Source organism: Canis aureus, chromosome 6 (assembly GCF_053574225.1).
Source record: "Canis aureus isolate CA01 chromosome 6, VMU_Caureus_v.1.0, whole genome shotgun sequence".
In the NCBI taxonomy this organism is placed as follows: domain Eukaryota; kingdom Metazoa; phylum Chordata; class Mammalia; order Carnivora; family Canidae; genus Canis; species Canis aureus.
Window position 1 is genome coordinate 22,118,285 of NC_135616.1, and position 15,690 is coordinate 22,133,974.

Consider the following 15,690-nt stretch of genomic DNA (forward strand, 5'->3'; position numbering starts at 1 on the left):
TCTAAGATCAGATTTGCTTTGTGTGTGCATTTGCTTATTTGTTAGGTATGTTAGCAAAAACAAAGAAGTCAATAAGGGTTCTACTTTGCCCAGTGGAGATAGGTCATAATTCTGGGGAAAACCATTGAAAAGGTCTAGCTTTGTCAGAAATGTTGGCACAAGGGCCCCAGATATGATGAGTCCAGAAAGAAAATATCAAAAGGATATTGACTGGATGAATTAAGGTGTGTCTTCAGTGAGCTTTTTAGGGGCATTTAGCAATGGAGAGCATTAGGAACTCATACCATCGTGGAAGTTTGTGGAAAGAACCACAGTGATCATTGCCTTTTCCTGGATGGTGTGTCAAAGCATGAGGAAGGAAAGAACACTCAGTTCTCTTATGCAAAGACAAAAGACTTCCATTTGAATCATACAACTGTTAAATCTTTATTTTCTTTTAAAGATATAATTTGTAAATAGCCAAGATATGAAAGTGATTTAGCATCCATCAATAGACAAATTGTTAAGGAAAATGTGGCATACATGCAAAAACACATGCACAATGGAATACTATGCAGCCCTTAAAAGAATGCGATTTTGCCATTTGAGACAAGAGGGATGGACGTAAAAGGTATTGTGCTAAGTGAAAAAAGTCAGATTGAGAAAGAAAAATACCTTATGATTTCACTCATATGTAGAATCTAAACAAAACAAAATAAAGGAATGAGCCAACAAAGAGCAGAATCAGACCTACAAATACAGAGAACCAACTGAGAGTTGTCAGAGGGGCATGGGGTCAGGCAACATGAGTAAAGGAGAGTGGGACATACAGGTTTCTAATTATGGAATGAATAAATCACAGGAATAAAATCACAGCAGAAAGAGTAGTCAATGATACTGTAATAGCGGTGGAAGGGGACATGTAGATGGTAGCTACACTTGTGAACATTTATAATATATAAACTTGTCTAATTACTATGTTGCATACCCAAAACTAATGTAACATTGTGTGTAAAATATACTCAAAATAAAGAATATACATATATATATAATTTGTATATACACGTGTATACAATTAATTCATTCAATGAATATTTATTGAGTGCCTACTATGCGCTGGGCACTGTGGTAAGATTTTGGGCTGCATCAGTTAAAATAACTAAAAAGGTAAAAAAAACTTATCTTTGTAGAACTCATACTCAAGTCAGATAAGTCACATAGTAAGCAATATATTAAAAAACTAGGAAATTATAAAACAAAAACTTGAATAAGAAAAACACACTGCATGTCATAAGCTGGCACATGTTGAGAAATATAGATCATGGTCACCTTGTTCCCAAATAATTTTTTACCTCATTATCCAAAATTAATTAATTAATTAATTAAAAAAAAGTAAAGCCCACACCCTCAATATTGCAAATATGTAAAAGCTACTGGCTATTTTTCCCTCCCTTATTTTTTTCATTTTATTGATTTGGATGTTTCAGTGAAGAGCATCAATCCAAGGCTGGTAGGTGGACCCTCCTACTACTGCTGAATTCAGATATACACACTGATGTAACTGTCATCCCAATATTACCTGGTCATACTTATGGTGTTGGAACATACTAATTATTTCCATATTTTATGAAAATATTTTTTTATCAACCTAGAAATCTAACTTACCTTGCTGTTTATTTCAAGCTGGTAGAAGACACTCTTAACTGGGAAATGATTAAAATTAAGAGTGTGGCATATATTCTCCCACCAGAAACCAAAACCAATATATTCTGGACTTTGGAAAATGTTAATGTCAATGATTTGTTTCCAGTCTAATGTCAATGAGAAGATTTATAAAGGATCTGATCAAATCCAACATAAGCTGTGTAGATGTGATTCATGCTTACTAACAGAAGGTGTACTTATAGTTAATGATAGAACAATAAACCCTGAAACAAGTCATGTAGATAATAGAGGTTTAATGACGAAATACAAATTTGCATTAAAATATACTAATAGGTCAGTTACAAATGTCCTAACAATTCCCTAAAATTATGACAAATGTGGTTTAATCTAATAGTTAATCAAATAATATTTATAACAATTTGATCGTAGGTGATAAAATGAATCTATTTTACTCCTTTTATAAGTAGAATAATACATGGGTAACAAAATAGATAGATTACATAATATCCTGACCACTAAACTTTAATATGAGTTTAAAGGATTCAATTTTCTCTAAGATTCATATAATAAATACTGTTACACATGCGTCTTATTTTGCCTTTGTTAAACAATCTAAATCTTGTTGGCATTTTCATAATAAAATTATGTAAGATGTGCTATTTTTAAAAGACCTTTTTTTTTGGTTTTGAGAATATGGAAAATGTCAACAGAGTAATTATAAAATATAAAGAGTTGATTTCTGATAACATCAGGAAAAAAATAAGTATTGTGATTGTAAGTCACCCAGAATTTTACATTGATAAATTAAAATGTCAATCCAGTATTTGAAAAAATATGAATAATAACTACAATTTCAGGAATATTTACTCCTGAAAAACTAACAATGGTCATAACCTGTCAGTTTGTTATGGAGTAAAAGATTGCTAGTATGAAGTTAACTTATTCTTCTTGCTTCTAAAAAATTATTTCTCAATGTGGGGAAAAAAAACCCTCAACACTTCACAGCCTAAAGACATGCCGTTTGAAATTACCTCGTGGGAAGAAGAGAACTGCAAAGGTGTTCTCTGAATAGATTTTAATCTCTGCAAGGATATGAACTATAATGGTCAGAGGGCATTCTAAAATGCTTCAAAAGTTGTTAAACCAAGGAATAACTCAACCTGGACACCCTTTATCTTTTCAAGATTGAATGCTAGCGAACAAGAGCTGTAGGTTGCCACAGCAATAATAGTATTCGAAGTATAAGATGAGATATTAAGTAACTGGACATTCTTTCAGCATAGTGTTAAGCTATTATATAATTTTCAAGGTTTAACACATAGCCCATGCCTATGTACAGCTGTACCCTCATACGTTATAATTAGGCAAGATCAAATTTTTATCACTTGACTCAGGTCTATAGTTCCATATCAAAAAAACCATAGTTCTGAAAAAGACGGTACAGTTTGTTTTCTAAATGAAACAGAGTTCTAAATATTATTGTAAATATGTATCTTATATAATTTGTTAATTTTTATCATCATTTTTGCATAAGTAACAGAGATAAAATGGTACTATGTACCATTTAACTTTTTAAAAGACAGAATAACATCCTACAAAGAGAATGTTTCCAATTTAAAAGATTTAAAAATAATGCACACTACATAGAAGGATTCAGAAAACTGGATTTAGCTATTTCTTTCCCCGTTCCTCATAGTGTAAAATATATTTTCCATGTATTTTGCAAGTCCCCGTTCTGTGTTACCTTTCTTCATGCACCAAAATGTTGGATAAAACCATATATAGGAGATACATTTTAATAATTGGAATACATTTTATTTTCTGTTTAAGGATATTTACTCACTAATATGGTTTTGTGATGTTACATTTTTACTAGAAATAATTGCTTTGAGTAGTAATTATCTAAGTCAGCTCCCTTACATATGGAGTACAGTTGGTTCCTTAGGATTACTGTTTGTATCTATTTTCCCCCAAAAGTGATTGGAGCTTTGTCACCTGGGAATAAAAGTTAAAATGGCAGCAATATATTGGCAGTCTTTTAACCAAGGTAACAGCAAGTGCTGGCACTATTCAGTCAACACTTTAGCTAAATATGTTCTTTGCAAATTTTTATTTCTTCGCTTTTCTTAAAGCAGAGATTCATTCCAAACACTTGTCTTAAAAACAAGACTTTGACTTCCAGTCACACTCTATGAGCTATGTGATCTTGAAAAACAAAACAAAACAAAAGAAAACAAACAAACAAACAAACAAAGAAAACCCAACCTTGATGGGCATAAGGAAGACACTTGATGTAATGAGCACTGGATGTTATATGCAATTGATGAATCACTAAATTTCTACCCCTGAAACTAACAATACAGTATAGGTAAATTATATTGAATTTAAATTAAAAAAATGAACTGTCATAGGGTTTTCTGCCTCACTTTCTTCATCAGGGAAAGACGGCATTTTGATAAGTGATTTCCGAAGTCTCTGTCAATGCAATGAATAAGTTCAAATATGCATATTATTCTCTCAGGGCATATTTATCTTCTTGCTGAAAAAATAACTAGATTCCAGGTTTGAATTTTTTTTGGTATATTTTTTATTGGAGTTCAATTTACCAACATATAGCATATCACCCAGTGCTCATCCCATCCAGTGCCCCCCTCAGTGCCCATCATCCAGTCACCCCATCCCCTGCCCACCTCCCTTTCCACCACCCCTTTTTCGTTTCCCACAGTTAGGAGTCTCTCATGTGCTGTCACCTTCACTGGTATTTCCTACTCATTTTCTCTCCTTTCCCCTTTATTCCCTTTCACCACTTTTTATATTTCCTGAATGAATGAGACCACATAATGCTTGTCCTTCTCTGATTGACTTACTTCACTCAGCATAATACCCTCCAGTTCCATCCACGTTGAAACAAATGGTGGGTATTTGTCATTTCTAATGGCTGAGTAATATTCCATTGTATACATAGACCACATCTTCTTTTTCCATTCATCTCCCGATGGACACCGAGGCTCCTTCCACAGTTTGGCTATTGTGGACATTGCTGCTCTAAACATTGGGGTGTAGGTGTCCCAATGTTTCACTGCATCTGTATCTTTGGGGTAAATCCCCAGCAGTTCAATTGCTGGGTCGTAGGGCAGGTCTATTTTTAACTCTTTGGGGAACCCTCCACACAGTATTCCAGAGTGGCTGCACGAGTTCACATTCCCACCAGCAGTGCAAGAGGGTTCCCTTTTCTCCACATCCTCTCCAACATTTGTTGTTTCCCGTCTTGTTAATTTTCCCCATTCTCACTGGTGTGAGGTGGTATCTCATTGTGCTTTTGATTTGTATTTACCTGATGGCAAGTGATGCAGACCATTTTCTCATATGCATGTTGGCCATGTCTATGTCTTCCTCTGTGAGATTTCTCCTTCATGTCTTTTGCCCATTTCATGATTGGATTGTTTGTTTCTTTGCTGCTGAGTTTAATAAGTTCTTTTTAGATCTGGGATACTAGCCCTTTCTCTGATATGTCATTTACAAATATCTTTTCCCATTCTGTAGGTTGTCTTTTAGTTTTGTTTACTGCTTCTTTTGCTGTGCAGAAGCTTTTTATCTTGATTAAGTCCCAATAATTCATTTTTGCTTTTGTTTCCCTTGCCTTCATAGATATATTTTGCAAGCTGTTGCTGTGGTCAAGTTCAAAAAGGGTGTTGCCTGTGTTCTCCTCTAAGATTTTGATGGATTCTTGTCTCACATTTAGATTTTTCAGCCATTTTGAGTTTATCTTTGTGTCTGGTGTAAGAGAATGTTCCATTTTCATTCTTCTGCATGTGGCTGTCCAATTTTTCCAGCACCATTTATTGAAGAGACTGTCCTTTTTCCAGTGGATAGTCTTTCCTGCTTTATTGAATATTAGTTGACTATAGAGTTGATTCCACAGAGTTGAGGGCCCCATTTCTGGGTTCTGTATTCTGTTCCATTGATCTATGTGTCTGTTTTTGTGCCAGTACCACGCTGTCTTGATGATCACAGCTTTGCAGTACAACCTGAAATCTGACATTGTAATGCCCCGGCTCTGGTTTTCTTTCTCAATATTCCCCCTGGCTATTTGGGGTCTTTTCTGATTCCACACAAATCTTAAGACAATTTGTTTCAACTCTTTGAAGAAAGTCCATGGTATTTTGTTGGAGAAAAGAAGAATGAATTAAAAGGCAAGCAGAATGTGTAAATTGCCCTGGGTAACATTGACATTTTCACAATATTAATTCTGCCAATCCATGAGCATGGAATATTTTTCCATCTCTTTGTGTCTTCCTCAGTTTCTTTCAGAAGTTTTCTGTACTTTTTAGGGTATAGATCCTTTGCCTCTTTGGTTAGGTTTATTCCTAAGTATCTGATGCTTTTGGGTGCAGTTGTAAATGGGATTGACTCCTTAATTTCTCTTTCTTCAGTCTCATTGTTAGTGTATAGAAATGCCACTGATTTCTGGGCATTGATTCTGTATCCTGCCACACTGCTGAATTGCTGTATGAGTTCTAGCAATCTTGGGGTGAAGTCTTTTGGATTTTCTATGTATAGTATCATGTCATCTGCAAAGAGGGAGAGTTTGACTTCTTCTTTGCCAATTTGAATGCCTTTTATTTCTTTTTGTTGCCTGATTGCTGAGGCTAGGACTTCCAGTACTATGTTGAATAGCAGTGGTGAGAGTGGACATCCCTGCCGTGTTCCTGATCTTAGGGGAACTTAGGGGAAAGGCTCCCAGTGTTTCCCCCTTGAGAATGATATTTGCTGTGGGATTTTCATAGATGGCTTTTAAGATGCTGAGGAATGTTCCCTCTATCCCTACACTCTGAAGAGTTTTGATCAGGAATGGATGCTGTATTTCATCAAATGCTTTCTCTGCATCTATTGAGAGGATCATATGTTTCTTGTTTTTTTCTTTTGTTGATATGATCTATCACGTTGATTGTTTTATGAGTGTTGAGCTAGCCTTGCCTCCCGGGGATAAATCCCACTTGGTCATGGTAAATAATTTTCTTAATGTACTGTTGGATCCTATTGGCTAGTATCTTGTTGAGAATTTTTGCATCTGTGTTCATCAGGGATATTGGTCTATAATTCTTTTTGGTGGGGTCTTTGGTTTTGGAATTAAGGTGATGCTGGCCTCATAGAACGAGTCAGGAAGTATTCCATCCCTTTCTATCTTTCGGAACAGCTTTAGTAGAATAGGCATAATTTCTTCTTTAAATGTTTGATAGAAAAAAAATAAATGTTTGATAAAATTCCCCTGGGAAGCCATTGGCCCTGGACTTTTGTGTTTTGGGAGGTTTTTGATGACTGCTTCAGTTTCCTCCCTGGTTATTGGCCTGTTCAGGTTTTCTATTTCTTCCTGTTCCAGTTTTGGTAGTTTGTGGTTTTCCAGAAATGCGTTCATTTCTTCTAGATTGCCTAATTTATTAGCGTATAGCTGCTCATAATATGTTTTTAAAATCTTTTGTATTTCCTTGGTATTGGTTGTGATCTCTGCTTTTTCATTTGTAATTTTATTAATTCGAGTCTTTTCTTTTCTGTTTTTAATAAGGCTGTCTAATGGTTTATCTATCTTATTAATTCTTTCAAAGAACCAATTCCTGGTTTTGTTGATCTGTTCTATAGTTCTTCTGGTCTCTATTTCATTGAGTTCTGCTCAAATCTTTATTATTTCTCTTCTGCTTTTGTAAGTTTTATTTGCTGTTCTTCTCCAGTTACTTTAGGTGCAAGGTTAGCTTGTGTATTTGAGTTTTTTTCCAATTTTTTGAGGGATGCTTGTATTGCGATGTATTTCCCTCTCAGGACTGCTTTTGCTGTATCCCAAAGATTTTGAATGGTTGTATCTTCATTCTCTTTAGTTTCCATGAATCTTTTTAATTCTTCTCTGATTTCCTGGTTGACCCTTTCATCTTTTAGCAGGATGCTCTTTAACCTTCATGTGTTCAAATTTCTTCCAAATTTCTTCTTGTGATTGAGTTCAAGTTTCAAAGAATTATGGTCTGAAAATATGCAGGGGACAACCCCAATCTTTTGGTATTGGTTAAGACCTGATTTGTGACCCAGTATGTGGTCTATTCTGGAGAAAGTTCCATGTGCACTTGAGAAGAATGTGTATTCAGTTGCGTTTGGATGTAAAGTTTTGTAAATATCTATGAAATCCATCTGGTCCAGTGTATCACTTAAAGCTCTTGTTTCTTTGGAGATATTGTGGTTAGAAGATCTTTCATTTGCCGAAAGCACCATGTTGAAGTATAAGTGTATTATTATCTAAGTATGTCTTAACTTTGGATATTAATTGATTGATATACTTGGCAGTTCCCACATTAGGGGTATAAATATTCATGATTGTTAAGTCCTCTTGTTGAATAGATCCTTTAAGTATGATATAGTGTTTCCCTTTTCTGTTACTACAGTCTTTGGGATAAACTGTAATTTATCTGATAGGAGGATTGCTACCCCTGCTTTCTTTTGAGGACCATTTGAATGGTAGTTTTCCAGCCTTTTATCCTCAGGCTGTAGGTGTTCTTAGGTCTAAAATGAGTCTCTTGTAGACAGCAAATAGATGGGTCTTGCTTTTTTATCCAGTCTGAAACCCTGCGCCTTTTGATGGAATCATTACGCCCATTCATATTCAGAGTTACTATTGAAAGATATGCATTTAGTGTCATCATAATACTATTCAGTCCCTGTTTTTGTGGATTATTTCTTTGGGCTTCCTCTTTCTTTTACAGAGTCCTCCTTAATATTTCTTGCAGAGCCGGTTTGGTGGTTACATATTCTTTCAGTTTCTGCCTATCTTGGAAGCTCTTTATCTCTCCTTCTATTCTGAATGGGGCCTTGCTGGATAGTATTCTTGGCTGCATGTTCTTCTCATTTAGGACCCTGAATATATACTGCCAGCCCTTTCTGGCCTGCCAGGTCTCTGTGGAGAGGTCTGCTTGTTAATATAATATTTCTCCCCAGATAAGTTAGGGATCTCTTGTCTCTTGCTGCTTTAAGGATTTTCTCTTTATCTTTGGAATTTGCAAATTTCACTATTAAATGTTGAGGTGTTGCATGGTTTTTATTGATTTTAGGGGGGAATTTCTCTCTCTCTCCTGGATCTGAACACCTGTTTCCCTCCCCAAGTTAGAGAAGTTCTCAGCTATAATTTGTTCAAATATGCTTTCTGGTCCTCTGTCCCTTTTGGCACCCTCTGGAACCCCAATTAAACATAGATTTTTCCTTCTGAGGCTGTCTTTTATTTCCCTTAACCTTTCTTCATGGTCTTTTCATTGTTTTTCTCTTTTTTCCTTAGCTTCCTTCCTTGCTATCAACTTGTATTCTATGTCACTCACTCGTTCTTCTACTTCATTAACTCTCATCATTAGGACCTCCTGTTTGGATTGCATCTTATTTAATTGATTTTTAATTTCGGCCTGATTAGATCTAAATTCTGCAGTCATGAAGTCTCTTGAATCCTTTATGCTTTTTTTCCAGAGCCACTAGTAGCTTTATCATTGTGCTTCTGAATTGGTTTTCTGACATTGAATTGTAATCCAAATTCTGTAACTCTGTGGTAGAGAGTACTGTTTCTGATTCTTTCTTTTGTGGTGAATTCTTCTTTCTAGTCATTTTGCTCAGTGCAGAGTGGCTAAAAATGAGTTGTACTGGAAAAAGGAAGAAAAAAAGAAAAAAAATAAGAAAAAACAAAACAAACAAAACAAAAAGCAGGGAGGGGTACCCTCTGGTTCTATATACTGTAAATCCCTTGACTTCCCCTGGATCTTTCCAGTGCTACTCAGTCAAGAACGTGCTCTTCCCCTGTCTTTCCTCTGGTCTTCTGGGGGAGGGGCCTGCTGTGCTGATTCTGAGTGTGTGCACCTGGGGGAGCTGCCCCACTCCTGCCAGGTGTGGGCTCAATGGGCACTGTTTATCCCATGAGGCCTGTGTCCCCTGGCAGCCTGGCCCCTCCCAGGCACAGGGTTTCACCAGGAGGAGCAACCCCACTGGTGGCGGCCAGCTCTCCAGCCCTGGAGTCAGTGCCGGCAGTAACTCTCGTAGCTCCCAGTCCACACTGGCCTGGATGCTCCAGGGGCGGAGGGCGCTGACCTGCACAGCTTGGGGCACCCGGGGGCAGGAGCGTCCTTGCTGCCCTGGGCCCTCCCCGCCTCTGCCTGTCCGGGGTGGTGGGGAGCATAGGATCCTGGGTTGTGTTCCCCGGTGCCCTGGGTTCCGGGGCCTGTGCCACTGGAATTGCTCCCAAGGCTGCACAGCCCCCTCTGCCTGGAGCCACCACCGAGCTGCTCCTGGGGCCACCGGGCATGGGCTCCAGCCCTTTACCGAGATCGGCTTGCAGGGTGTGGGGCACTTTCCCTCCAAGCGTACCTCCTCTGTTAGTGACCCCAGGAACCTGGGGGCTCCACTGCCCTTCCTGGGATCCTGCCCCAGTTCCCTGCATGCACCTTTCCATCCAGGAAGAATCTGGTGCAGATTTTTAAAGTTCCAGCTTCTCCGGGCTGGGCTTTCCTGTCCTGGAGGTTCTGGCCACCCCCCTTAGCCCAGCTCCTCTGGAGGACCCCTCCCCCACTAGATTCTTTTTAATTTTTTTTTCCACCTTCTTACCTTGTTAGAAGTGAAAACCCTTCTCTCTGTAGTATTCTGGCTGTTCTCTCTTTAAATCTCAGGCTGAATTTGTAGGTTTTCAAGATGATTGAAAGTTATCTAGGTAAATTGGTGGGGCCAGGTGACTTGGGGACCCTACTCTTCTGACATCTTGCCCCATCCCACAGGTTTGAATTCTATGTTTCTATATATCAAAAATCTGTACAGTCACAGAAACTTGTGGACAAACTAAAAAATCAGAACTGTTAGATGACAGGTAATCCTAAAACAACAACAACAACAACAAAACCAAAAACTTGAAAGGTGTTTGGTATCTTAGAATCTACATAGTATATAATCATCATTGTTATAATTATTTTATTCTCAAAATGAATTGAACATGTCATGTATTACAGACACCATGCAAAGATGTTTGAAATTCTATTTTATTATTGTCTAAAAAAAAAAAGATTTACTACAATCTGAAATTTATTTGTAGTTTTACATTTTTACAATATATTTGAACTAAGCTTAAACTATACAAATTATATTTTAAAATTCACATTTTAACTTTTGTTACTAGGTATTTATGAATTCTCTGGTCTCATTTTTATATTTTATTCATTTTCATGCTAATGAAATTCATTACAGTAAACATAAATAGCTTTGTGTGTGAGTTTATTTTACACATGGTCATTTAGGCCCTATGGCTTTAAGCATTCCTGAAAAGTTTAATAAATGAATATACCAATGAAAAAGCAATTGGTAAAGATTAATAATGTATAAAGATTTGTGAAATATTATATAGCCCTACTTTCTAGTAATTTTTGAAATTACCTGATACTTTTCTTGGCCTCTGCAGCACAAACCTGCATTACTACTTCATGTGTGTATTTTATTAATATTTTTTCAAGACTTCTGCCTCTGATTCTTTCCACTCCATTTCATTCGAAAAGTCTTATAGAAAAACTTTATAAGGTACCATATTAAAACTACCTAATACTTAGGAGACTATTTTGCTTTACTCCACCTAAATTAGTTTTTATTTCCCTCCTCTACCCCGCTGGTATCAGTTCCCTCTTTCGCATCACTGCCTCAGCAAAAAACATCTCCTGAAAAGGCACAATAACTATCTGTTTTCACAGTGCAAGGCCCTACCTTATCTTTCTCTATCCACCGATCACTTATTTACAAATAAATAGGTACCTTGGGCACCTGGGTGGCTCAGTTGGTTAAGCTTCTGCCGTCCTCTGAGGTCATGATCCTGGGGTCCCAGACTGAGTCCCACATCTGGCTCCCTGCTTAGCAGAGAATCTGCTTCTCCCTCTTTCCCTCCCCATTCGTGCACGTGAGCTCTCTCTCCCTCTCTCTTTCTCTCTCCCTAAAAAATAAATAACATATATTTTTAAGAACACCAAACACCTCCCCAGAAACCCAAATGGATATACCTCAAACCCCACCTGTTGCAAGAAACCCTTTCCAAAGTTTCAGATGAAATTACCTGTACTAAACGCTCATCTCTAAATCTTTATATTAAGTCATATGTTATCAGGTAACCATCTCTATTTGTTATCTATTTATAGCTCTAATATCCTGATAGACACATTTGACCTGACTACCCTTATTATTAGCATCTCTGGGATATAGGCTTTTATCTTCAAAACCATATAGGATAAAAGCTTAGAGCAGGAACAGCCCGACTCCTACAAATTCTGTCTTGCCACTGGCCAGACAGCCTTCACCCTCCGGATACCAGCTGAAGTGATCCTTCTCCCACCACTTTCCGGGTTTGCATACGTGCTGTCATACTGCCTGGTGTGTTTTTTCTCCTGCTTTGTCTTGTTAACTCCTAACTAAGGCTTAGATGTAAACTCAGGATCCTTTCGAGAGAAGCTTTCCCTGACTACCTTCTTGACGATTTTGCATCTCCATCTTCTACACTCTCTTAACACCAGGCATGTCTTCTTTGCAGGTGTCAACATGCTTGGAATTTTACATTTATGTGTTTGATTGTGTTTTTGTCTTCCTTCCCCATTCGATTAGTAAACTTCCATGTCTGATGTCTCAGTGCAAAAACTAATGCCTGAAACATAGTAGGCAGCCAATACATATTTTTAAATTAAGCCTTAACTCTTCTAGGACTCATGGTATCCAGAAATATGACAGCTATGATACCCTACATGGAAAACTCTTCAACAAGGGACATGCATGCCTATTTGATAGGTCCACCATGCTTTAGCTCTTCACTTCAGCTCTCTTCAGTAGAAGAGGGTATCATTAAGAACATCACTTTAAAAAAAAAAGGCAAATAAAAAGTGCTAACTCTAAATTCTAACTGTACATCCAAAATTATTTCCATTACACAGTAACAAAGAATCTACTGTGAGCCTAGATATCCTCAACTTTAAAACCATCATAAAAAAATAAAAACCATAATAATATCAACCATTCTTTTTGTTAGAATTCAGTTTATATATATTTATAGAAAAATAAAATACAAATAAAAAATAAATATTTATATAAGTATATCTTTGCATATTTTAAATTGTATAACACATATGCTGTATATATGTAATAGTTTAAATGTAAAATACTATGAAATAAGTTAAATTATCCTAAAGTGGCATGAAACATTGTCTCAATATCCATGAAAACTTGAAAGTGTTTTTATCATTAACTGAGAATAATGTCAAAATTAAACTTCTTCAAAATGAATTCTGCTATGTAGTAAAAAGTGTTATAGTGAGTTTTTAGGATGCTTTTAGTATTAAAACAGAAACTGATATGGCATCAGGCTAAACATTAAGACAGAAGGGATTTTAAAGTCCATTAGATTATAATATCATTGACAGGAGGGAACAAGTATTTTATTCCCCTTGTAACCTTCTGCCTTTCACTATATAGGACAGGATTTTGCACAGAGCAAATGGTCAAGAAGTTATTGTTGTGGTGACTGCTAGATAATGAGTCATGAAGAATAGCTAAATTAGAGTCAGGAAAAATCCGCAGAGCTGTAGCAATCAGGTGTGTTGCAATGAACATCAAGAGACTAGTCAAAGGATGGCAGTGAGAATAAAATTTGTATACCTGGTAAAAGTGTTGCTGTGCAGCTATTCAGGAAGTAACAGACTGACTTAATGTGATGTAAGTGTGAATTCGGGAATATAAAGCAGTAAACTCATGATGTGTTATCACAAATTTCAAAGCAATAATTACAACTAGAAGAAAAGAAATCTCACTAGATACCTTTGAAATTATACCATCAAAGGACTTTGCTGTCTTCACCTTTGTATTCATACATTTTAAATAACATTTTTAGAGAGTTAAATTGAAATACCTCTTGCAGGGAAGAAATTGCAGGAAGTATTTATACACCCAAGTAAACATAGAATGGAGAAATATTTTCCTTCAAAGCCAAGAAACATAGTAACTGTGTCTGTATCCTTCAAACTCCAATGATGTTTTTCATTTTAATCTCATAGACATTCATGGTATGTGTGTGTGTGTGTGTGTGTGTGTGTATTTTTAACAGTAATGTCATCACTACATGTGAAATGGCAATTATTTGAAAATATTAATGTTCTTAATATATCAATTAAGGTGATCTTTAAGCATTCCTGTGCCTGTTTAGGCAATGGTGGAGGACTCTGGAAAGGGATCTAATTTTGGTGTTGCCAATCCATAAACCTGCAACTCAGTCAAGTAGTCATATCAAATTAAACTGGTTGGAACAGCATGGCAGGGGAAAAAGAAGCACTAAGTTATAAATACTTCTATTAGCCGGCTAAGGAAGTCTCTCAGCCAAAGTAGATAGTAAATTCTACCATCAGGTAGCTTTAGCCTTAAATGCAGGAAAGTAAATGATGCCCAGAGGACAGATACAGAGCTGAAAGGAGCAGAAGAGGCGATGATCCCATAGCAGTTCCTTTCCCCATTCAGCTAGATGACATATGGGAAGATGTGGAAAGAAAATGGAGAGTACAGTTCACTTACCTGGTTCCTTCTGGCAATAACTGAGAGTCCTAAAGAGAACATATCTAATTAAGTTATGTTGAAGTTAACAGAAGATAATTAGTTTTTCCCACTATCAAACAGCTAGGAGCTAATGAGGAAGACCAAAATTTTTTTCACAACATAAAGCTGCTATAGACTGTCCACATCGGAACATTACACTTATATTCCTGCCTCCTCCCTTGAAACCTGAAATTCACTTGATATATACCATCATTCTGCACAGACTAGAAAAATATTTGTAAAAATGTGTGTTTCCAAGTTAACTGGGCTATGAAGAAATAAAGAAGATTCCAGAAAAATCTACAAAATGTTGATATCCTGGAAAAAGAAAAGAATAAACAAAACTAGAAAGCTTCCCACACTGATATCAAACAAATTATGTAAATAGAATACCTGTGATTATGGGTAATTTTTCCAATTTTTTCTTTTATATTTTTCTTCTTTCATATTCTAAAAGGAATTCGTAATTATTATTTAAGAATTTGGGAAACCAAAAAAAAAATAAAAATAAAAAAAAAGAATTTGGGAAACCAAGAAAGCAGCAGAAAAGGAATTAAAAGTATCCATAATACCAACACAGAATAACCATAAGCATATCTTTGCATTACAGTAGTTTCCAGTAAATATATAAGATTATATTGAATACATACTGATATTATTTTTATGATCTAAAAATTAACTATTATTAAAATATATTATTAAAATTATTAAAGTATCTAAAATTCCATATTTTAAAAAATTATTAAAATATCTAATATTCCATATTTTTAAAATGCATAACATTCTATTCTATGTATATAGCGTAATTAATTTATATATTCTCATAATTTGGACACAATACTCCGTTCTATGTCTGTAATATTCAGTGATGGCATTATCTCTTTGATAAAATACATACCCTTATTTCTATAAGTGTGTTTTTTCCATACATCCCTGAACAAAACAAAATTGAGAAAATATTAAAGTGAAAAATTTTGTGTAGTTCAATAATTTAAACTTATATTCTCTTCATTTTGTTTACCAGCCATCTTCCTCCTCCAATTCACTTCCTACTTACTATTCAATTCTCAACTTGATAATTAAGTTTTGAATCTAAGTGCCAGTGGGCAGTTCTCTCTCTGCTACCACACTTGACTCAAAATGAGTCTTTCCCAAAATTGAACTAAAACATTATTTTTCTATTCTTCCTCCTGATAATATAGATATATTGACTCCTCAGATGCCCCAAATTTAGGAAAATCTGCAGAGACACTTGAGTCAATGGAATCATAGCATGAGTAGAGCAATTGGTAGTGAGGTCACTTGTTTAGGTATTCTGAGCTTCTCTCCATGTCTACTAATAATGCTCATTATATGGTTATGCATAATCTACCTTTGCATCAATTAATAATGTGTGTCCTTTTTATTCAGCCATATTTCATAGATTAAACTGTTAGA